Source organism: Monodon monoceros, unplaced genomic scaffold, assembly GCF_005190385.1.
Source record: "Monodon monoceros isolate NGI ecotype Baffin Bay Population unplaced genomic scaffold, NGI_Narwhal_1 Super_Scaffold_8, whole genome shotgun sequence".
Taxonomy (NCBI): Eukaryota; Metazoa; Chordata; class Mammalia; order Artiodactyla; family Monodontidae; genus Monodon; species Monodon monoceros.
This window is the reverse complement of record NW_021703785.1, coordinates 31,060,689-31,084,102: the sequence shown is the minus strand read 5'-3', so window position 1 is coordinate 31,084,102 and position 23,414 is coordinate 31,060,689. Positions and strand designations below refer to the sequence as shown.

At 41.2% G+C, this 23,414-nt stretch overlaps 1 protein-coding gene across 5 annotated transcripts in view; it reads right to left on the bottom strand.

Moving 5' to 3' along the window:
- Positions 1-13,784, bottom strand: part of KLF12 (Kruppel like factor 12) — a 445,831-nt gene extending 432,047 nt beyond the window's left edge. For 2 of the 5 annotated variants that reach the window (XM_029210581.1, XM_029210575.1), the window contains exon 1: positions 12,243-12,475. The gene's annotated coding sequence lies outside the window, so the exon portion shown is untranslated. Of the gene's footprint in view, positions 1-12,242; positions 12,476-12,499; positions 12,788-13,714 lie in introns of those variants that run through there. The other 3 variants (XM_029210579.1, XM_029210576.1, XM_029210582.1) reach the window with 3 other exon arrangements.
- Between the last annotated feature and the right edge of the window lie 9,630 nt (positions 13,785-23,414).

Here is a 23,414-nt window from a genome sequence, read left to right as displayed (position 1 = left end):
CCACCTGGAGGGGTGGGATAGGGAGGGTGGGAGGGAGAGGCAAGAGGGAGGGGATATGGGGATATATGCATACATACAGCTGATTCACTTTGTTATACAGCAGAAAGTAACACACCATTGTAAAGCAATTATACTCCAATAAAGATGTTAAAAAAAAAACAACCCAGTACTATCATAGGATATACGAAAACAACTGTGGAATTTATATTTACTGGGAAAGGGATACATTACCTTAAAAATGGTTCTGATACAATGGACTGGATATGCATCTGAAAGTAAGTAAAAGTGGACCCCCTCCCTCCCCTCTCATGCCACATATACAACGAAAAATTCCAAATGGACTAAAGATAAGATCAAAGTGGAAAGAAAAATTAAATCTAAGTATAGGACATTACATGTTTATTTTACCAATGGAGAAAGTCTTTCAAAAACGTAAAACAAAAACAGGAAACCAGAGAAACAGAGAGGAAAAAAATTGATTATATTAAAATTTAAAATGTTAGGGACTTCCCTGGTGGTGCAGTGCTTAAGAATCCACCTGCCAATGCAGGGGACACGGGTTCAAGCCCTGGTCCGGGAAGATCCCACATGCCGCGGAGCAACTAAGCCCATGTGCCACAACTACTGAGCCCATGTGCCACAACTACTGAAGCCCACGCACCTAGGGCCCGTGCTCCGCAACTAGAGAAGCCACCGCAATGAGAAGCCTGCACAGCGCAAGGAAGAGTAGCCTCTGCTCACCGCAACTAGAGAAAGCCCGCGCGCAACAACGAAGACCCAACAAAGCCAAAAATAAATAATTTTTTTAATTTAAATGTTAACAATATCAAAAGATACTTCTTAAACAGACAAGAGGCCAAAGATTAGTTTTTGAAAAAATTATCTGCAATGCAGGCATCAGACAAATGGTTTAATAGCTGTAATATATAAATAACTCTCACAAAAGGACAATAACCAAATAGAAAAATGAACAAAGAATAAAGGGCAACTCTTAGAAGAATACCAATTTACCTACAAACATAGGAAAAGATGCTCCAGGTCACTAGAAGTCAGGAAATAATAACTGAAGTTAACAATGAGATACCACTACACAACTATCATACTAGAAAAGTGTCATCTATTGCTGATGGAGTTTATGGGAAAGGGTATTTCCCTGCATTGCTGGTGGCAACATTTTGAATCAATAACGCCACCCTGGTGATCGATCCCACAAGTCTGTAATATAAAGATATTTATTACAATATTGGTTTTAGTAGCAAAAACTGGAAACAAAGCATTGCCCATCAGTAAGTTAACAGACTATAAAATAACCATACCTTGCAATATATACAACAGTTTTGTTTTTAATGGATTAGAGTTCTTGCAGCTAAGTGGAAGGATTTCCCTTAGGCAGGACGAAATGAAAAAAAAAAGAGTCTCCAAAAAATAATCTCACTTTTGTAAACGTGATCAAAAAACCGTGTGTGCAGATGCATCTATAACACTTATGGCTATGGAGAAAAATATTAAGACCCATAATACTGATGGTTATGATGAGGGTTATGAGGGAATATAATGCTACTGTTGGCTAGAGGAAGAAGGGAAGCTAAGTAAAAAAAAGAGAAAGGAGTTCACTATAAAATCAAGTTTAAAGTCTCCACACACGTGTACCTACTTTTATCAGAGAGAGAGATTTGTAAACCCTGCCCAACAAGTGAGTTTCTGCAAAACACAGCTTATTTCCTATAGATCTTAAGTGGTAATCCTTTGAAAAACTAAGTCATAAAGGTAAGAATAAATTCACATGTAAATATTATAAATATCTAGCTTTGAGTTGGTTGTAAACATTAAATAATACCTTTAAAATGTATATACACATTTTATGTACAGTAAATGTGCAATATAATTTTTGAAAGAGAAAACACTTAGAAAGCCACGTTTAAATGGAAAAAGGTTTTCCGATAAGACTGAAAGTACTTAAAAGAGACTATAACATAAATCTAAGAATATCTAGTGTATTATTTTTAGGCACATAAAAGATCTACATGAAGAATATAAACTGGAGCAGAATACACTAGCATGGCCCTTCCTTTGGGCTTAACTGTGCTGCATTTTCCCCAATCTGCCTATACGTTGGGACAAAGCCCATGTTCTATTTATCTTAGTATTCTCAGCACCTAACATAAGCCCTGCTATGTGCTAAGTGATGAAGCATCTCCCTAATTTCCTTCAGAGTATGGATGCATTCCAATTGCACAGTCTCTTCTAGGATTAATTGGGTTGATCTCTCCGAGCTGTTATATTTGGGGTTTTATATACCCCCTTAAAGTATGTTTTGGAAGGAGATAAGAATTCATCCAATAATATTCACTGAGCAGCACCTCTTTTGCGCAATGTGGACTTTCAAAATGTTGGCTTATTAAGACTAAATGAAAGTTAGGAAGACAGCAGTGGAATGAAATGGGAACAAATTATTTTACTGGTGTTGGAAATCAAGGTTCTAGTTTTGACTTGGCTACCTTCTAGTTATTTTACCTTCACTGTGTCCAGTCTACATTATAGGATTGTCAGGATGAAACTAAAACCACTCTGTAAACCACCAAGCACTAAGAAATTCTTTTTTTGCTGGCCCCTACTTCTCAAGAATTCTAAACTGTCTTAATTACAAAGCTACTTATACATAAAACACAACTGCTTCAGCCTGGAGCCTTGGTAGAGTCCCAATATACTCAACAGAAAGTTCAGTGTACAATAAAAATACCGTCAATGCTCTTTATAGACTCATTAAGAGTTCATTTCTTTCTTATTATACAGTCTCTCAAAATGAAGTATCTCGTGTGTTTGCTTAAGTGTCCTGTATTTATACCTACAGCAGAAAAGCTAATGCACATTCCAGAGGATATCACTCTTTAAATATTCAACCACTCTACTGTAAAGTTCCTTTCTAAATATCCCTTCAACTGACTCTGACCTTCTGTAAAACTGATCGATTTTCAAGTTTTCCCTTCCATTGTTCTTACACAGAAAAAAAAGATTTTATTCCTATATGTAAAGGCTTTTGGTCAAGGCTAAAATTCCCAACATTTATAAATAAAACATATATCAAACCTGTTCAGCAATATGCAAAACTTTTATTAGATAACTTCATATAAAGTGTACTTTTAAATTTTTATTAATGAACCACCATTATTTTTGTTTATCCAAATAAACCTTCTCTAAATTCATTGTAACACTGTGTGCCCTACTAGCCAAGCATATGCCGGGATCTATTTTTGGAAAAGAAAATTTTCTGGTGATACAGCAAATGACAGAAGTTCGCCAAAACACCATAAAGCCATCAGCTCTAAAAGATAACAGAAAAAGAGGTGTGAAATCACCACAGATGCCAAAATAGCTGTTTTTAATTTGCTCTCTTCCACTTGCAGGTTTGCTGTTTCTTTTCTATAAAACGTAAAACTTTTTCCATGAAGGATTTGTGCCACCTATCCACTTTCAAACCTTGAAAGCTTTGATTTCCCAGCTAGGAGCAATTTTTCTCCCCTGCCTTTTGTTTAAGCAACTTATAGCACTTGATCCATGTATCACAAATTACTTTGAATTATAATTTTCTACAGAAGTCTTACTTCTCCTACTTGATTTTCAGCTCATTGGTGATGTCCTACCCATTTTCATATATAATTCCAGATACATGGTAGGAGCTAAATAAGCATAAGTCCAATGAGAAAGTAAGGCATTTTTTATACAGATAATATGTTTTTATTAATTTTATTATGCCTCTGACTTCAATAGCTTTATCCAACAGAATGCATACTGGCCAGAATTTATTGGTCTACTATTAACATTATGGAACATCCTGTAGCAGTTGCCGCCTAAAATAATTTTTTGGATTAAGTCTCTTAAACACAGAATTGGCTTCTACACTGAAGTAAATATTCTAGTAAAGGTATTCTAGTAAATGTATATCAATATAATCTACAAATAAAACAGCCTCTAAAGACAATATTTATTTGTACAATCTCCCATTCTTTTGCTCTAATTCTCTACAATAAAACTAATTGGAATAGCATATTTAATGCTGAAGGGAGGTAAGAGTAACACAGAGGACAGTTCAAAGGTTTTCCAGTCTTCAAATCTTTGCTTTAAAGCTAACTGGTTATTGATAATGATGGCATTACTCTGTGAAAATCAGTTTCCACATCTATTAAATAGAAACCATAATATCATACACATGTACTCAATGAATATTTAATAAAGGAAGGGAAGAAGGAATCTCATGTTTCTAATATATAATGCACTCCAGCAAACTTGTACAAAACTCAAATATGTGTAAGTCAAGGGACTAGACTTACATTTTAAAGGACACCCATTCCCACAGACAAAGGAATATTACAAAATCTGTAATTATACACAATCTATTAGTGTCATTAAAAACAGATGTATGGCATTTTGTATGTTCTGTCATCTTATTATTTTTTTACAATTCATTAGCTTACCTCCACTAAGCCCTTTCAATAAAGATTCACCAATTTTCAGCACACCTAATGAGTTCTTTGTCTCAACTGGATAATAAGCCCTGTTCCTCAAAACCAGAATCAAGATTTTCATTTTCCCCTTCTTCTACTCAGTTTGTTAATGAAAGGCATAAAAACAGTAAAATTCACAAATAATTTTCGAAATTATTATCAAAAATGGCAAAGTCAGGGCTGGGGGGAGGGGAAAGACTGTTACATGGCCCCATCTTACAAGAGCTTAAAAAATTCATTCATTCATGAACTGATGATATTCGTAAGTCAAAATCCAGTGTACAAAAAGGTACTTCGGCGGTCTCCACATAGAGGATTCAAAGTGTCAATTATTTGAAAGTCAACTAGACATGCCTGTTTACTAAATAGTACATATTAAATAACCTAAGGGACTTTCCTGGCAGTCCAGTGGTTAAGACTTCGCCTTCCAACGCAAGGGGTGTGGGTTCGATCCCTGGTCGGGGAGCTAAGATCCCACGTGCCTCTCAGCCAAAACACCAAAAACATAAACCAGAAGCAATACTGTAACAAATTCAATAAAGACTTAAAAAAATCGTCCACGTCCAAAAAAAATCTTTACAGTAAATAAATAAATAAGCTAAGAAATGAAAAGCACAGTGCCTAATTTCTGTATTATAGTAGCTGCACAATAAAGAGTAGTTGTTTTGTTGCTGCTATTCATTCTCAGTGGCTGCTTTTAAGAGAGGCCATCAATATACTAGAAGAGGGCTTCCCTGGTGGCGCAGTGGTTGAGAGTCTGCCTGCTAGTGCAGGGGACACAGGTTTGAGCCCTGGTCTGGGAGGATCCCACATGCCACGGTGCAACTGGGCCCGTGGGCCACAACTGCTGAGCCTGCGCGTCTGGAGCCTGTGCTCCGCAACAAGAGGGGCTGCGATGGTGAGAGGCCCGCGCACCGCGATGAAGAGTGGCCCCCACTTGCCACAACTAGAGAAAGCCCTCGCACAGAAACGAAGACCCAGCACAGCAAAAATAAATAAATAAATGAACTCCTACCCCCAACATCTTAAAAAAAAAAAAATACTAGAAGAGATGAAAGTTTTTTTCTTCCAGTTTTATTGCAATATAATTGATATATAGCACTGTGTAAGTTTAAAGGATAACATACACCATGAAATAATTACCACAGTAAATTTAGTAAACGCCCAACATCTCATATAGATACAAAAACATAAGACAAAGAAATTTTTTCCTTGTGATGAGAACTCTTAGGATTTACTCTCTTAACTTTCCTATACAACATACAGCAGTATTAATTATATTTATCATGTTGTATGTTACATCCCTAGTACTTATTTATCTTATAACTGGAAGTTTGTACCTTTTGAGCAGCCTAATATTTACTGAGCACTAAGTATGTACAAGGTTCTATATACTGGATGCTTTGCAGGCATTACCACAATTCTGATCCTCAAAAACATTCTGCAATGGTGACATTATATGTTCTTGTTTTTGTTTTTATTTACCAATGAGTAAACTAAGACTTGCAGAAGCAACTTGCCCAGTTAGACGGCTAAAACCTGGGTAGCTTAAGGTTTCAAATCCAGTAGTATTTAACTCCACTGCAAGGCTTCATTTGGCAAGGAGAAAAAATTTTTCAGGAAAATGTAGTGAATTGTGGAATGATTAATAGACATGAATATACTGACTAGAAATGAAAAGGCAAGGGGAAATGACCATGATATTTGGCACTTAGCTACTGAAAGGACAGTCATATGGACTGTACTCCTCAATTTGTTCCTTCATTAAGTATTTTAGCACTATATGATCAGCCACTATGTTAGAAGCCATGAAAGTAACTATGAAGAAGATTCATTTCCTGCTCTCAAGGGGCTTATTATTGGGAAGGGACAAGACAAATCAACCAGCAATTACACCAGAAGGAACATCGTGTGTTACGGGGCCATAGATTACAGACTGGAACCTGGTGTATTCTTCAAGCAAGGGATGATAAATAAGAGTCCCACAGAAAGTGATGTTCACAGTGATAGTTGTAACATGAACAGGAGGTAGGCAAGGTGTATGTGTGACACGGAAAGAGTTATATTGATGAGCTAGTTTGAGTCTGTTTCTTTGCTGCTGCAAGCATAGCAGTGCGCAGAGTGTGAAAAAAAATTGTTTCTTAACTGGAGGAAGTGTAGCTGGGGAGAAATTATGTAAAGTATTATCGTTCTTAATTTTCTCAAAAATGTGTGTGTGTTTAAAAAATGTACACGGCCGGAAATGTGTGCATATAAAAAAATGTGTGCAATAAATTTTCAAATACCCATTTAAGATCCCCATCATCTACCTTCCTTTATTGTTCACACGTTGTACTGCAACAACATCTGAGTCTAACCAAGAGACTAAACCATAAATCAGACATAACTTAATCAACAGAATCTTGGCTTAACTAGGGAACTGAAGTTCAATAGGCTGTTCTAAATTATAGTACAACAGCACAAATTTAATGATTCCATAAAAAAAAAAAACATTAAGGACATTTTCAATGACCAGTCGATAGAGGTTTCAGTTGACTCACTGAAGAAGTAGCCTGGAGGTTTATAATCTCTAAATAATCCTTGCTGATCTTTATTTTCTATTTTCTATAAATGATCATGGAAACTGCATTTTCATGTATTTTCCTTTGGAAAAGCTCAGATACTTCACCTGCATTATATAAATGTTAACAGTCAGTAACTTTTATACCAGCTACATAAAAACTTTTTAAGAGTGACTTGATCTCAAGGTCATAGAGCAAATCTCTGGTGAGACAGGAATGGAATTCATGACCTTTGACTGCCAGGAGTTTTCTACCCACACTCGGAAATTCCTTCTCCATAAGCGTAATTTATATGCTCACTTTGAGAGGCTGGAAAGTTCATCCCTTTTAGGGCAGGGGGTGGGGGGACGGGGAGGTAGTGGTTTTCCTGTCAAATCAGTTGACACACCAGTGCTTTACAGTTTTACAAAGTGATTTTTACCTACATTATTTCATCTTACCCTCACCACAGCCCTGTAAACTGCATATGATTTTTCCCATTTTAAAGACTCAGAGGCGTTAAGAAATTTAACAAAGGTCATCCAGAGTTGGTAAGCAAGAGAGCCAGGCTCAAACTGCAACATCTCTGCTTAAATCAGTCCTGATTTCAGGATGTATAATCTTAGACACCCGATTATGAAATGAATGAAGGTTTTCTTTACAGTTATTTATTTCATTTTTTACAATCATTTACCTTGGTTGTCATGTAAGTCTGTTGGTTTGTTTTCTTTGGGGCAGGACTGTTTTCATGTTTTAAGTCTGCTTGTTAAACTAAAGTGAAAATAGTATTACTAAACATAGAATTTGAAAAACAAACTCGGCTTGTTCTTCTCCTCTTTTACACAAGTGGGAAGGGGACTTTTTACCGTAATTCGTGGTCATAACGTACACGGTTTATGTATGGGGTATGTACCTATACAGGTAGAGAATATAAAAACTCACATTCATAAATATAAATACTATGTATGTACACATATATATGTACATACCTAAAATAGTGGCTATATTTTTATATATGGTATATACATACACATCATGCCAGCAATTATTGTGAAAAGCCATATATACTGTTAAGCACGGTGAATGTAGCACGTGAAACACAATTCCTGGCTGTGGAGGCCAACAAGTTGTGATAGTGGCAGCTTCTATGGCCTCTGATGGGGGTGGGAAAACTACCCCAAAGCTCTGTAGTTTTTCCCCTCATCTTCCACGCCAGAATACAGCAGCAAGGGCTTTCTGCTACTGCATCTGTACCTAAAAAGCAACACTGTTTGGACCAGTCCAATTACTATGCTTTTAGTAAAAATTCAAAAATATATACCATTAAATTAGCCACAAAATAAAAGTATGACTTTGAGTTGGAAAAAAAGACAGGAGGAAAGCCCATCCCAGAGCAGAATTCTTTGAGTGAATATCCTGTAATCTACTGCCAGACCAAAACAAATTTTCATTGGAGCAGCAGGACTACTCAAGTAGCCACTTTTATGACAATAAACACCCCAAAGCGAAAAATCCTTTTGTAACATAATTACTGAGAATATATAGAGAAAGTAACCATTTAATCCACAGCATGTGTTCCCTACCGCAAGAACTCAAAAGCTGACATCAGATGGGGTGTCGCTGCTCTACGGCCTGACAATGAACTCTGGCCAGCTGAAGTCAGACAGTTCTCTGGAAGGGCCTGGGATCTAGAAACCAAGCAGGTCTCACAGAGCCTAAGGCTGCTGCCCTTCTGGGCACAGGGGAGGTCCATCTGGTTACTTGCCTTTTGATTTGGGGGCCCCTGGTTGCGGTGGATGACTTAAGGCTGTGGTTATAGGGTGTTGCCAGGGATTTAATCTTAATATTTTCACCCTTACATTTTGTCCATACTTAAGACTGAAAGGCGTGCATAATGTGTAGGCTGAAAAAATAAATAAACGTGAATTTTAAAATGGAAAATAAACGAACACTGGGCAAAAATACAGATATTTCCACTCCAGTACCACGTGGTATTTTCAAAATGTAAATCACAAAGGTGAGCCACTGTCATCTATTTTAGGAGTTATTTACAAAAATGAAAGTTGTTTTCTCAAAGAAAAAGATAACCATGGCGTTGATTCTGAATAAAACTCTTTGGAGATTTTTAGCTCTTATTCATTAATCAACATGGAAGCACAAGCGAGGAAACTTATTTATCCAAAAAAAGAATAACTTTTCAAATAACTTTGTGCCACTTCTAGTTTTGCAGAATACAAACTTCTTTGTATTAATACACAGATCATCTACAGCTAGATTTATGAAGTTGACACTAAGAGGACTGTTACTCTCACAATATAAAGAAAACAAACCATTTGACGCCCCAAATTTAATGTGATTAGTCTCATATTAATTCGCAGAAATATGAAATTCCACACTTTCCATTTTGTACCATGATGAAAATATCCAAGACGTTTATATGTTCAACTAGTTAACAACATCACCTCACTGGTCAAGTTACTCAATACTCTAGATTAACCAACACTGGCTTGAGTTCAAAATGCCCTCATATGGGCTTAGAGGCCTAAGCACTTATGCCATCTTTATGGGGATAGAAAACACACCTATATTTAAGAACAAATTATTTCATTACGTTGATAGCAGCCTGCTTCATGATATGACATCTAAAACTCACTCTGAGTCTGCTGAAGTGCATGTTTACCTTTCCCAGGAGGCCGGAAAGTAATCCCCGAGGAACATAGATTTTTTTTAAAATGACCAGAACACTAATGCTATTACATGCCTGATGGGTGCTCTTCGGAATGACTGTCAAGCATCCTGATTTGTTTTTCCCTTGGTCTGGGGAGAGAGAGCGCACCAGTGTTTGCAGTCCCTCCCTTTCTGTACACACATAGGCTGCAGCTGTAGTAAACAAGCGCCAGCCAAGAGTTGCTGCTAAGGTCAAGGTCTCAAATGCTATACCAGGACCAATTTTCTCCCAAATGACATTCAGTTGTGGAAAAGGAATTTTCTGGAGAAAAAGAAAATATTAAGGGCCCATTAGTGCAACCATTTTCATTCAGTAAATAGTAATTCAACGCATTCCAAAATAAAGTTTAGCTGACAGAAGTTTCTTTTAAATATGCATTACTAAGTAATAGATAAATAACTGAAGCACTTCAAAAATAAACAGAAACCCCTCAAGGATGTTTCTTTACCTCACACAGCTATAGTAGTTTTAGTGCATAAGTGATCAAAATTTTATGTGAAAACATCCCAACTTTTACCAGCGCAAGTATATTTCATAATAGTTATGAATTAGAAGGTAAAAATAACAAACCTCTTCCCTAACTACATTATAAATTTCTGTCAATTCTTGTATGTTCAAAACCCTCTCTCCCCAACTCGGACTCTAATTGACCAGGCTGCAGCCATAAAGATGTAACTTATGCAACCGAATGTTTGTCCTTCAACAACCTATTTCTAAGCTTCTAAAGTTAAACATTTTCTAGCCTAAAAGTATACCCCTTTATCACAACCAATTTCTACGTGGTTTTCAAAAATGTAAACAACATCTGAATGAGGTCTGCAAATAGCACAACCAGGCTTTTTTTTTTTTTTTTAAGGTGAGGGGTCACTGTTTTTACTGAATGCCAATTCCAAAGAGCATTTCTTAGAAGATGGAATACACCCACCCTTCAAAGTGACCACCCCTATTCCCCATCACAAGCTGCTGCCCGTTAAAAGCCACCAAATTTATTTCAAAGCGTTAACTTATCTAAACAACTCTATCCTCCAGTAAGAAAAGGGCATGAAGGCGTCTAGGTGGATTTGCAGAATGACGTGCGTTGATTGGCAGATGTCTACCGAAGCCACTAGATGCACACGCACTAGACGTAAATAGAGCTGCTCCTCTCCCTGGTGTTACAGGGAAACAGAGAATATTAAAGCTGATTTAAAATAAAATATTCGAGTGCTCGTCTGAGGAGGATTCTATTAGCCAGTGCAATTGCTTAAAACAATCCATACAGCACGACACTTAAACCATCTGTACAGTTAAATTAGAGAGCCGACAATACTAACCACACAAACTGTTTATCCAGATTACACATTCCGTTGTACTAATACTCTTTAACTCAACACAGTCAGCTTTTATCAGCTGAATAAAGGCTGTTACTACTAAAGTATGCAAAACTGGAAGCGCAGGGTGAAGGGGGTTGGGAAGCTGCAGGGCATATAACAAAGGAATTGGTACTTTTTCCAAGCATTTGCCTCAAATGCACTTCGAAACAGAACTGTTGAGTGCACCCCACCCTTTTCCCCAAAGATAAAAGTTTTCAAAGTTCTAATAGGCAGTTCTCTACCCAACAAAAGCAGGATTGATTCTCCCCGTAGGGAAGCATCTAACACGAACACCAACTAATGTCGCGGAGGTCAAGTCCGAGTCCTCTGAGCGAGCCTCTTAAGGCAAGAAGTGGCTCCCAGGCCGTCTCCGCGGGCTTCCCGGCCCGGGTGGCCCTGCAAAGTTGCCCATTGTCAACTCCGGTCAGGCCCCCCGTAATTGAAAATAACAGCCACGGGCCAGCCCCTGGCTACTTCCATGGACCAGGCACTGTAGCAAGTGACAGTTACACATCATTACGACCAGAGACAATAATGAATGTAGCACCAGGACCACTATTCATGCCAGCAGTGTCATCTTCGCCTTAACCCCTTCCCCTCCGCTCTCTCCAGTGCACACCCAAGCCCACAAGGCCCGGTGCGGCAGCTCTTCACCCAACTCGCTCTCTTCCTGGGGGCACACTACTTCCACAAGCTCCCCCCTCCCCAATTCAGCCCTGGTGTTTTATTTCTCATCCTTGGCAACTGTCAGGCAAGCACTGCAACCAACAATTCCACGAGGGGTAGAAAAACATTTGCTTAATTCACGCTACTTGGTAAGTTCTTTTTTAAAAAAATTGCGAGGCGGGGGGGGGGGGGGAAGAAACCTCCTCCTTTCTTCTCCACGAATCCAACCGACGCTACTTGCTCTGCAGTAGCATCGCCCTCCCTCGGCCCCCTCCCGCTTCCCAACACTTTCCCCCTTTACGAACACAGACCAACCAAAATGATTTAACTTGAGCAGATGACAGAAGGAAAATAAAACATGTTAAGAGAATACGGTCTGATCTGGGATGGCACAAAAAAAAAAAAAAAGAGGAGGGGGTTGTTTATTTTGATAAGAAACGGAATCGGCACAGACCTGAACAGAAGCTGCAGAGCAGGAGAAATTGTTTTCTTTCCCTCACACAGAGTCCCCCTCTCTCTCTCCCTTTCTCTCTCGCTCTCACACGCGCGCGCGCGCGCACACTCACACACACACACACACACGGCGTCACCCGCGCACACTCACACGCACACTCGCACACGCACGGGCAGAGCCTCTCAGCTGCTCTCTGCAGTTCTCAGGAAATGAATGGGGGGCAACCCAGGGAACTGTTGTACTTGCAAATGACTTACCCGGATCACATGATGCGCTAAATGTAGGGTGGGCCGGTGGGTGGAGGCTGCCGAGACGCGAGCCCGGGTCTAGCGGGGGGAGCCTCGCCAGGCCCGCATCGAATTACCCCGGGGCCCAGCCGAGGGGGGTTGCAAGACGCCGCTTCTCCTCCCTTGCAGCCCGCAGCTCAGGAAACCGGAGAGGCGCGGAGTGGGGGGGAGGGTTGGGGGAAGCGGGGGGGGGGAGGTGAAAACACCAAACCCCCAAACAAAAGAGCTCCGGGTCCTCCTCCCCCGAAACAAAGCCCCGCCGCTGCGGGCGAGCCCCGGGGTGGGGCCGAGGGCGGGGGCGGCGGCGGGGAGGGGCTCGCTCAGCAGGCGCTAAGTCGCTTTATTGCCATAAAATGGGGCCCCCGAGCCGCTCCGCCCGAGGATTAGGAGGCGGGCTCTGAGTGTGATGGTTGAAATCCCCTGTGGGAAACTAACCCCTCCCCGCTCGCAGAGGTAGAAGGCAACACCCACTGCCCGGCCCTCGCCTCGGCGCCCGGGCCGCCGGCTGGGGGGTGGGTCCGCGGAACCTCCACCCCGCCCCACCCCTGCCCCCGCCCCCGGCCGCGGCGGAGCCTCCCGATCACCTGCACCACCTTGCTGCGGCACCCAAAATAACCTACACATGGCCAACGCCGCTTCGGGAGCCGCGGGGCGAGGGGTGCCCGCGGGGCCTCGCGGCGGGAGGAACCCCCGATTTCAACTCGTCTGGGGAGGACTCGCGCGGAGCCGCGAGAAAGTCCCCTCTTTTGTGTCAGCGCGCTAGGCAGCCTTAGGAAGGGAATTCGGAGACAAATAAAGCGCGGAGCCCGCTCGGCCCACAGCCCCCGCCGCTCCTCTCCCCTCCCCTCCCGCCCGGGTGAAAGCGTGCAGGGAGGGGGCCGGGGGCCCGAGCCGTCCCCGCGGCTCACCCACCAGCTAACTTGGAAAGGTGTGGGCGGAGCCGGCTCCGGCGGCCGGCGGAGGCTGCGGGACCGCTCGCGGGGACCGCCCCCGGACGCCGGGCATCGCCCGCGCCGGGCAACAATGGGGTCCCGGCCCGGGCAGGCGGTTCCCTGCGCGCAGGGCTGCGCGCGAGGCTGGGCTAGGCGGAGGGCCGCACGCGGAAGGCGGGGGAAGCATTGTTTGGGTTCTGGAGCGACGCAAGTTGCGGGCTAGGCGGGGGCGTCCTCCCTCCCAGCGGTTCACCTTGGCGGGATGAATGGGGGCGAGGCGGAGCCGCGCGGCCGGCTCGGGAGCCCGGGGAGAAGGGGCGTCCGCCCTCGCTCGGAATTTAGGCAGGCGGGCGGACTTGCGGGCGGGAGGAGCAGGAAGCAGGAGCTGCAGACCCGGAGCGAGGAGCGGCGGAGAGGGGAGTCCAGCACACCCCCACCCCGCCCTGCGCCCCGAGATGCGGGCAGCCAGGAGCCGCGTCCTTCACGCCCTTCCTGGGGGCCCCTCCCTCCCCGCCTCCGCGCCCGGGGGAGCGGATCGGCGCGACTCTGGGGCGGGAGGGGGAGGAGGCAGCCCGTGCGGCCCGGCGTTCCCGCGGTGGCCCCTAGGGCGCGGGGTCAGCGCCGCGCTGGAGGGTCGGCGGGGGCGGAAGCCGGCGCGCGGGGCTGGGAGCTGGCGGACCGGGCGCGGCCGGCCGAGGTGGCGATTGCGTGCGCCACTTTCTTGCAAAGCTGCGTGAGCGCGCTGGGGCGCCCAGGCCGCCGGACACCCCGGCGCGGCGCCCCTGAGCCCGCCCCGCGTGGGAAACCGCCCCGGCCGTGGGAAGGCAGCGAAGGCGAAGTTTACATTAAGGGAAGAAAGATTCGCAAGTGTGGCACGAAGTAGGGTGGGAAGAAAAAGGAGGCAGAGGCCGAGAAACAGGAAATGAGAGTGAAGGGACGAGTTCTAGCCAGGAAAAGCCATGTTCTACATTTCCTGTGGCATTTTCCAAACACTTCTAGAGGCCCGGTGTGCGTTATTAATGAAAACAAAGGCAGTGCACTGCCTGGTGTGCTCTCTACCTCCTGCCACATTCTGTAGGTGAGGAAGATGGGCAAGGTGGTCCAGACCGGAGCAGGATTCCACAGCCCACTTCTGGTCCTGACGGGATGAATCAGTGGGCCTGCGCCTGAGAAATCAGGATTAAGAGGAGGGGTCTGTCCTGGTGTTAGGGTGTCGAAGAACAAATAAGTGAAGGTGGCCAAAAATTGTGCCCCACTCCTTAAGCGAAGTATCCTTAGACTAGGAAAGCACCGCGAGCGGGAAGGCGATGGAAGCCCACATCCGAAGACGTGGGTGCGGCAAGGGAATCAGGAAGCCCAAAGGAAGATGGAAACTGGGGGCTGAGGGGCCCTCCTTGGGGTGGGGTCTCTTCCGGAGAAAGCAGCCCCGAACCCCACCCGCTGGCCTGATCCTGGGCGCCGGGTAAACAGCCCTTTACATTCCTCTACATCTGGATCAAAACAACATGAAAAGACAAGTTTGAAAAACCGTAGACCATCAACAGATGCACAGCCTTTAAATGAAAAACTTGCCTCTACTGGAAACACTGTAAAGTTTTCCTCTAGGTGGGGCAGGGAGTGAAAGAAGTGAGTTTAACTGCAAGAGTGGAAGGACGCTATAAGACATTATGTCATCGTGGCAGTTCTTGTACTAACAGCTCTTTCTCAAAGAGAGCTGAGTGGCGGACTTACCATAAATATATTCTAGAGCAAGTGCTTCTGCACGTGGAAACGTATTCCAGACTGCACTTCCTTCCTATGGCTCCAGCCATGGGCATGTTAATAGAATGATGAAAGAAAACAAAGTACAGAGCTTCCCTCGTGGCTCAGTGGTTAAGTATCCGCCTGCCAATGCAGGAGACAGGGGTTCGTAGTCCTGGTCCGGGAAGATCCCACGTGCCGCGGAGCAAGTAACCCTGTGTGCCACAACTACTGAGCCTGTGCTCTAGAGCCTGGGAGCCACAACTACTGAGCCCACTCGCCTAGAGCCCCTGCTCCGCAGCAAGAGAAGCCACCACGATGAGAAGCCCGTGCACCGACACAGAGTAGCCCCGCTCACTGCAACTAGAGAAAGCCTGCATGCAGCAATGAAGACGCAACGCAGCCAAAAATAAATAAAATTAATTTATTTTTAAAAAAAAAGAAAACAAAGTACAAAACTCCGTTCCAGAGGGTTAACGAAAATAGAGATAGGTCAAGGTTAATATCTAGAAACTGTATAGTGTGGTTAAAAGAGAGAAGTATATCAAGTATTAGGAAAAAAAAATACTAGCAAAGTTTGTTAAATTGCTGACATAAGAAAGAATAGAAATGTTAAATTAAGGCAACTCCCCAGATAGAAACAGGAAAAGGTTTAAGAGAGAGAATCACTTCATTGTGTGAGCTGGGGATGGATATGGAAGGGCAAAAACAGTAAGAAAATAAAGAAGCAAGGTATTATTGGCACTTAGGATACTGGAGACAATTGTATGTGAGTGTGTGTCTGTGTACAGGCATACATTTCCAATTCAGTTTGTATAATTCTATCTCTGCATAGAACTTGGATTTAAACAGTAAGGTGTGAACAGCTGGGAGGAGGTAGGAAAAAAGTCCACATACCCTGGCAAAAGTATGTGCACATCCTTTATGTTTAGTCCTTTCTCTTCTACTTCCATGTGTATGCAGGGATGTGAAAAAGCAGAAAATCTAAAGATGGCAAAGTTATTTTACCAAGAATGCATAATTCTGTCTGCATAAAAGAATGTGTTGAAATTACAGAATCATAAAATTTCAGTGTTGGAAGTATCTGTCAAATCCAATTCTATATGATACTATAGTTCTGTTTCAAAGCAAGATGACTTGGGTCAAAGATAATGACCTGTCTTCCTAAGTTTATATACTTCATCTGTTTAGTCTTTATTATTGCAAATACCAGAAGAATGAATTAAAGAGGATGTAGGTTTTTATTCTGACATTCTTATACACATAAACAGTACACACGTTGGATTTCTTTTCCCTAACATATTGGCCAGAAAGAAAAACAAAAAAAAAACATACACATGCACCCTCGAAGCAAATAATGTACCTAATTCAATGTAAATACACAGCTAAATTTACAACTAGAGATGTTAAGTTGTTAATGTAAATGTTACCTACCCAGAAATTTTTTGCCAGATCTTCTTATACTTTACCAGTTGTGATACTCTTTGAAAAATTAATGTCAGTGACAGGAACTCTTTTACAGTATTAAGAGTATTACCTGTCCCATAGCCTGATTTCTCTAAGGTAAAGACTCTCTTCAATATCTATGTACATGTAAAGTTCTTAAGCCTTTGGCTGCATGATGCCAAAGATTGCATGGATGATTTAACACTAGTATAATTTGGCAGGGGCGGGGGGCGATGAAGTCCATTTTCAGAAGTAAAAGCTGTGTTGAAAGACTAGAACTGACTAGAAGTGAAAATGAAAGGTGATTCCCGGTGCTTTAAAGAAATTAAAAAATATAACCTTGATTTTTCCTAGGGCCTGAAGTGAATATGTGCTATTAGGTTTTCAATGCCTGGTTGTTGTTGTTTTTTTTTCCCTTGTGTCATATTTTGGCAATAATGTGCAGCAAAGGGAAATTTTCCTGTATGAGAAAGGCATCTAAAAGCCTTACTACAAATGCAAACAGCTGGTGATATTATGTGATTACATGCAACACCTTTTGATTTGAGTGAGGGGCTATCTAGAAATTAGGGGAAAACAACATTTCATAACTTTGTTTTGTTGTAGTCAATACAGTTTTTGGTCCTTCTAGCTTCAGTATCTTCCTCACATCCTCAGATGTGTCTCTTCTTTTCCAAGATCCTGCATAGTCACTTTCATTCAAGTCTCCCCCTGCTCCCACTACCACATGCTGTCCTGGTACCCCAGCTCTGAAGTTCTAGCCCCTCCTCTCATATGCAGTCCACCTCTCCAACAGCAAAACCTTGATTATAGCATACCTATATTTAGAAACCCAAAGTGGCACAAATTTGTTTCAATACAATACAATGACACTTAAGGGCCCCACTTAGCTTTTCATATCTCATACTTCCCCTCCCAGCACATGTGGACATCTTACAATGCCCCATCCATCCTGGATACCTTTACTTAATAGTCCCCCTCCTTCTCCTCCTGTGGAATCATCACCAAATGATGCCATGACACCCCATACACATGTATGCATCTCTTATTCCCTCACCAAAAACTCATCTTTCCCTTCTTTGAGCCTCTTCTGGTATAATGGAAAGAGTGCCTCAGCCACTGACCAGATGGTTTTTTCATCCTTTTTCTGATTCTCAATTTTTCTACCTATTTAAATAATATTTCCCTCATATTGAAGGATTAACGTTTATTGTACGCTTATTTGGACCGATGTGAGATATATTTAGCCTGAGCAGGCATCCAGCAAATGTAAATTCCCTCACTTATTCTTAAGGTACTTACACCTTTCTGCTTTCATTACATATTGTTGGCTGTCCTATCACAGATAACCCTTTGTGAACTAAGAGCAGTACCTGAACCATTTATTTAGCCTTCCTTTCACCCGGCACACTATTTTGCACATAGTAGGGAATTAATGAGTACTAGTTGAATCTATTAAACAATTATTAAAGTTACAATGACATCATTAAAATACAATATAGAAGAAAACCTGAGTTTCCGTTTGTGTACATATATTGAAAATAAAATTCTGGCATATGTTGAGAAATACCTCTGAACATTAATTCTGGCAACATTCTTCAATCAACTTTCTTCTAAGTTAGAAGTTTTTACATAAAGGAATATATGAAATTTGAAGCATTTTTACCTAATTCCATTGTCCCTATCATATGTAATCATTTAAAAATTATCCAATCAATTATACTACTTTTCTGTGTTATTAGAATTAGACTGTATTGAATAAAAATTCAATTCTTCAATATCAGAGAGGAAATTCACAACAAATTTGTTTTTTAAAATGGCACTTTGCAACTTTTTAGGTTGCAAACATTGGAGCTATACTTTTGTAATAGAGATAATCTACAATTTTAAATATAACAAATTGAGGCATATCAGATTTGAACTATAGTTATCCTTGCCTTTTAAAATTTTACAAATGAAAATTGTACCCTCATGGAAACAATTTAGCTCAGCTAAAGTATAGATCGTTTACAGAATACCACTTTAATTTCATGCTGAATGCAAGGGACTAGCCTCAGTATTATAAGCTTATGAAGATGAGCTCAGATAAAACTAATGAACAACAATAACACGAGGTACAATTAAAATACTCTGGATAAAGTTATATCTGTTTGGAAACTTTGCGGAGAAGGTTGCACTGAAAAGATGGAAAGGATATTTTTATTTCTTAATAACATGAAGTGTGTCATGTATGTAAAATAGTATATATCAGGTACATGTGGCTTCTCCCGCACTTAAGAAACATAGGGTTTCCAGTACTTTCTAAGCCACCCACTGTGGTCATCCCAGTTGCATCGCTCTCCTGTCCCTTCAGGGGTTACTATTTTTCAACTTGGGGGAAAAATTTCATTGCAGTTTTTTATTATTAATATTTTTGATCTTGACATAAAGTCTTCATATCATTATTTTTCCTAATAGTGATTTGCTATTATCTATTTAGGGTACTGTCCCTCCCACATTCGAAGTTTTCCAAATGTTTGCAATTGTACTTACTTTAGAGTAAACGCCTTGGCTTCTTTCTTTTAAAAATAACTTTTAGATAGTTTCCCCTAGTTTCAATAGTGTTACTGAAACAAAGATTATGAATTTGTTTTTATTATTCTAGAAACATATTGTTGAATTATTTTTCAAAAGTATTTTACCAGTTTACCATGACACCATGTATATGAGAGTGCTATTTTCTTGTGTTCTTGCTAAGATTGGGTGGTGTTTTGACATTTTAAAAAAACCTTAGGTTGGTAAACAAGAATAGCTTGAATTTTAATTGTTTGATTAGTAGAGATTGAACTCTACTCTAGGAATATAAATGTGAAATTGGTGGGTAGGACGCTGGGACTGAGTCAAACTGCTGTTGCCACAGCCCGACTAAGAGGATGCCAGTGCGTCTACAGTAGGGAATCAACATTGGAACAGCTGGCATTACAAATTCAGACTCTGAAATTCAACAACTTAAGTATTTAGGGGAAGGGGTACAAAGGAAAGAAAATAGGAAACTTTGTCTCAATTTTCAAGTCCTGGTAATAAGAGAAAAAAAGTGCCTTTATGAAATTCATACTTGTTTTTACTTTTGATAAACCTGTAAGGCATCTAAATAGATATTTAGTTCTACCACATTGGAAGCTAAAATAGCAAATTAGATAGCTGATAGAGAAGAAGAGAGAGAAAGAAAGAATTAAAACTTAGCCAGAAACTTGGGAATAAAATAACATGAAATGAAAATAGGGGGAGAGAAAGGGAAGGAAGAGGAAACAGAGGGAGAAACATCACTGTACTGATCAGTAGTACTTTGCTTTCATCTGCAAACAACAGAAAACCCACCTAATGTCTGCTTAGGATACACACCCTTCCCCCTGCCCCGCCCGCCCCACCCAATGCCCTTGCAGTGAAGCAAGAAGTCCAAAGGTACACAGCCAGAGCTCAAGGCTGTGAAGCTGCTCTCTGGTGTCCAAGGGCCTCCAAGTCCATTTTCTTTTCCTGCTTGCCTTCTGAAAGTGTAACTCTTTTTTCCCTCCACAGGAGGAAGAGGGAGAAAGGCTAAAGATAAAGGTCAGATCTATTCCTTTTAGAAATTTTTCCCAAAGCCTTACCCATATCATCTGCTTCTATCTCATTGGCCAAGATTGGGTCACATGGCTTCCCAGAGATCCATCACAGGAAAGTGGACACAGAGAACATCTTAGGTGGAATTTGGGACAGCCAACTGACAGTCTCTACCTTTTTGCTATATAATTTCGCATAATGTTTTAAATTGCAAACCATTATATTACTGAGACTATCGAATTCTTGCTGGCTGACAGCTAAAAAAGGAAAAACATATCGTAGGCTGACAAGTTATTGACACAGTCATTGTAAGGACACCATTTCATAAAAGAGAAAAAAAAAAGACTTTGTGATATTTCCTAACATATACTTTTCCCCACAGTGTGATTTTTAAAAACTCATTAAAGTACACAAACCATAATGTAGCCAATTTAAGATTAATCCATGTGTGATTTACCTAAGGCAAACGTGAATCCCAGTTTAGCTTCACCCAGTAACAGAGTCTGGTTGTGGCTCATCTTGCTATTCTATCGATTTACATGTCTTTGAGAAATGAACATTAATTTTTAAAAGTTGGATAAGCAAGTCACAATCGGAAAGGTAAATATAAACTGCATTCGTATTTCATACTCAAATACTAGTGAATCAGCAGCGAAAGAGCTTGTACCTGTTAACCAAAAAGTCCTGAACTGATTATGGGTTTTCATCACTTGATTGAGTGACCATTGACAGCTTGCTTCATTTTTCTTGATTTCAGTTTTCCTCCCTGTACAACTGGGATGGCATCTTCTTTACAAAGATGTGGAGAACGAATGAGGTCTTATATACCTTCTCCTTCAAGACTGTAAGCTCTCTGAAACTTGGCAAGAATTGTGTGTGACCACTTCTTAGTTATCCCACCAATGCCTCACTCAGCACCCAACACATAAGTCCTCAAAACTTTTTCATGGAAAAATGAAAGTAACTTCCAAATTGCCTAGCACATTGTGGGTGCCCTATGAGTATTTATTTTTCTTTTCTCTTAGCTAGAACCGTTAACTTCTTTAATACAAATAACTCATTGTTTGTTTACTATTAAAATACCCCTAAATATAGTCACCTTCTAGAATAATAAAGTTGTTTGTCAAGAAAAATAATCTTAAGGAATATATGAGATTTCTATAGATTTTATATAGTTCAATAAAATGTTCGAACCCAATTACTAAAGATTGGTACTTTCCTAGATTCGGATTTAGATCTGTGTTTTTCTTTTGCGGTACGCGGGCCTCTCACTGTTGTGGCCTCTCCCGTCGCGGAGCACAGGCTCCGGACGCGCAGGCTCAGCGGCCATGGCTCACGGGCCCAGCCGCTCCGCGGCATGTGGACCGGGTCACGAACACATGTCCCCTGCATCGGTAGGCGGACTCTCAACCACTGCGCCACCAGGGGAGCCCTAGATCTGTTTTAACTGAGCCATCTTTCAAGTTAGTCACATATAAAGTTAAAGTAATTTAAACTATATGCCTTAAAACAATTTTATTCTTAAGATGGACTCTTAAAGAACTTTTCTTTCCTTCTCTCCTTTCTCCCTTCCTTCTTTCCTTCTCCCTCTCCCCTTCGCTTTCTCCCTCTCCATGCCCCCACTCCTTCCTCCTTATTTCTCTCTTTTTAAGACAGGGACAAAATGTGGATAACTGATCCATGAAGACCTAGGTCTTCCAGTTCTTTACTTTTATCCAGTTTACAAATTAGCTTTATGAACGTTTTATGCAAAAGTCAAATACAATTCCATTCTTAACTCCAGATAAAAATGGCCATGGCCAATAAAGGAAAGTCTGCAGAACAAACAAAAACCTTCCTCAAGATAACCCTAAGTATCACACCCTCTTTTTCAACCTGACATTTATTAACCCTCTACTATGTGCCATACACTGCTCAACGCATTTTGCATATAATTCATTCAATCTTAACCAAGAATTCTACGAACCTCTACTACTGTTTTTACCTCCTCAGGGCAAGCATCACCAACTATTGCAACTAAGTTGCAAGCCCCAGGGAGCACTCTGATCTTCCTCTCCTTTTATCTTTCTCTATACAGCACTTATCACCATCTAATACACTACATATTTTGCTTTATTTTTGTTGCTTACTGTCTATCTGCCCCACCACTAGAGTAGGAATTCCACAAGAGCAGAGGATTTTTCTCACATGTTCACTGTTGCAGCCCATTGGGTTAGAAAAGTGCCTGGAATGTAGTAGGCACTCAGCAAATATTTGGGTATTAACGCAATTCCCATTGCATAGATGAGAACTCTGAGGCATCTGATGCTTTAGTATCACTTTGTCTTTAAAACTATTATAAGTTTGTTGTATAATTTGTCATTAATTGTCATGATATAAATCCTTCCCATATATCTTGTTGACATGAAAGAGCCTGATAACCTCTCAACAGACCCAGCAGATAAATATTGGTCTCAGGAACTTAACTGGTTATCACAAGATCATGAGAGAGAGTTTCTTCAAAAATGAGAATGAAACCAGGACAGAAAAAAATGAATACACGGCCATTAGGTACTGCTACTATACCTGCATATTTGTACACTGTTTGTAGTTAAACTACTGACTGATTTTTGAATAGACAGCGTCATTCCTTCATCTCTCTTTCACACCAATCACTGCATAGTTGTAGTATATAAGGAATTCCTTAGTCTCAGGAACTAAGCAGTGTGACAAAGGGGAATAAATGTATGGTTGAACACTGTACTGTAACTCACTGAGAGAGAAAACTTAGAATCATAAGATTTTCATTCTCACATTATTACTGGTACTTTTATGCCTAAGTATTAAGATGATAGGTGCTATAGAAAGGGTAAATAAATTCAACAGAGGAAGTCTGTTTAGTTATTTTAGAGCTGTTGTATTGAAATACTGTCTTGTTTACAACTTTCAACTCCACAAATCCTCATCAATTGTTAAGTATTTTTCTCATTGAATTAAGCGGGGTGACTATTTTCTCAGAAAAAGCATCAGGTAAAACATAAGGCTTACTCTTAATATATCAAAATGTTCCCATGTGAATGAAATTCTATAACTTTGTTACACTACCCACCCCACCCACAAACTAACAGAAAGTATACATTCTATTTGTTACATAAAAGGAAAAAGAATTTAAATTCCATTGTTTATTTCTTTGAAGCTGGAAGCAGATC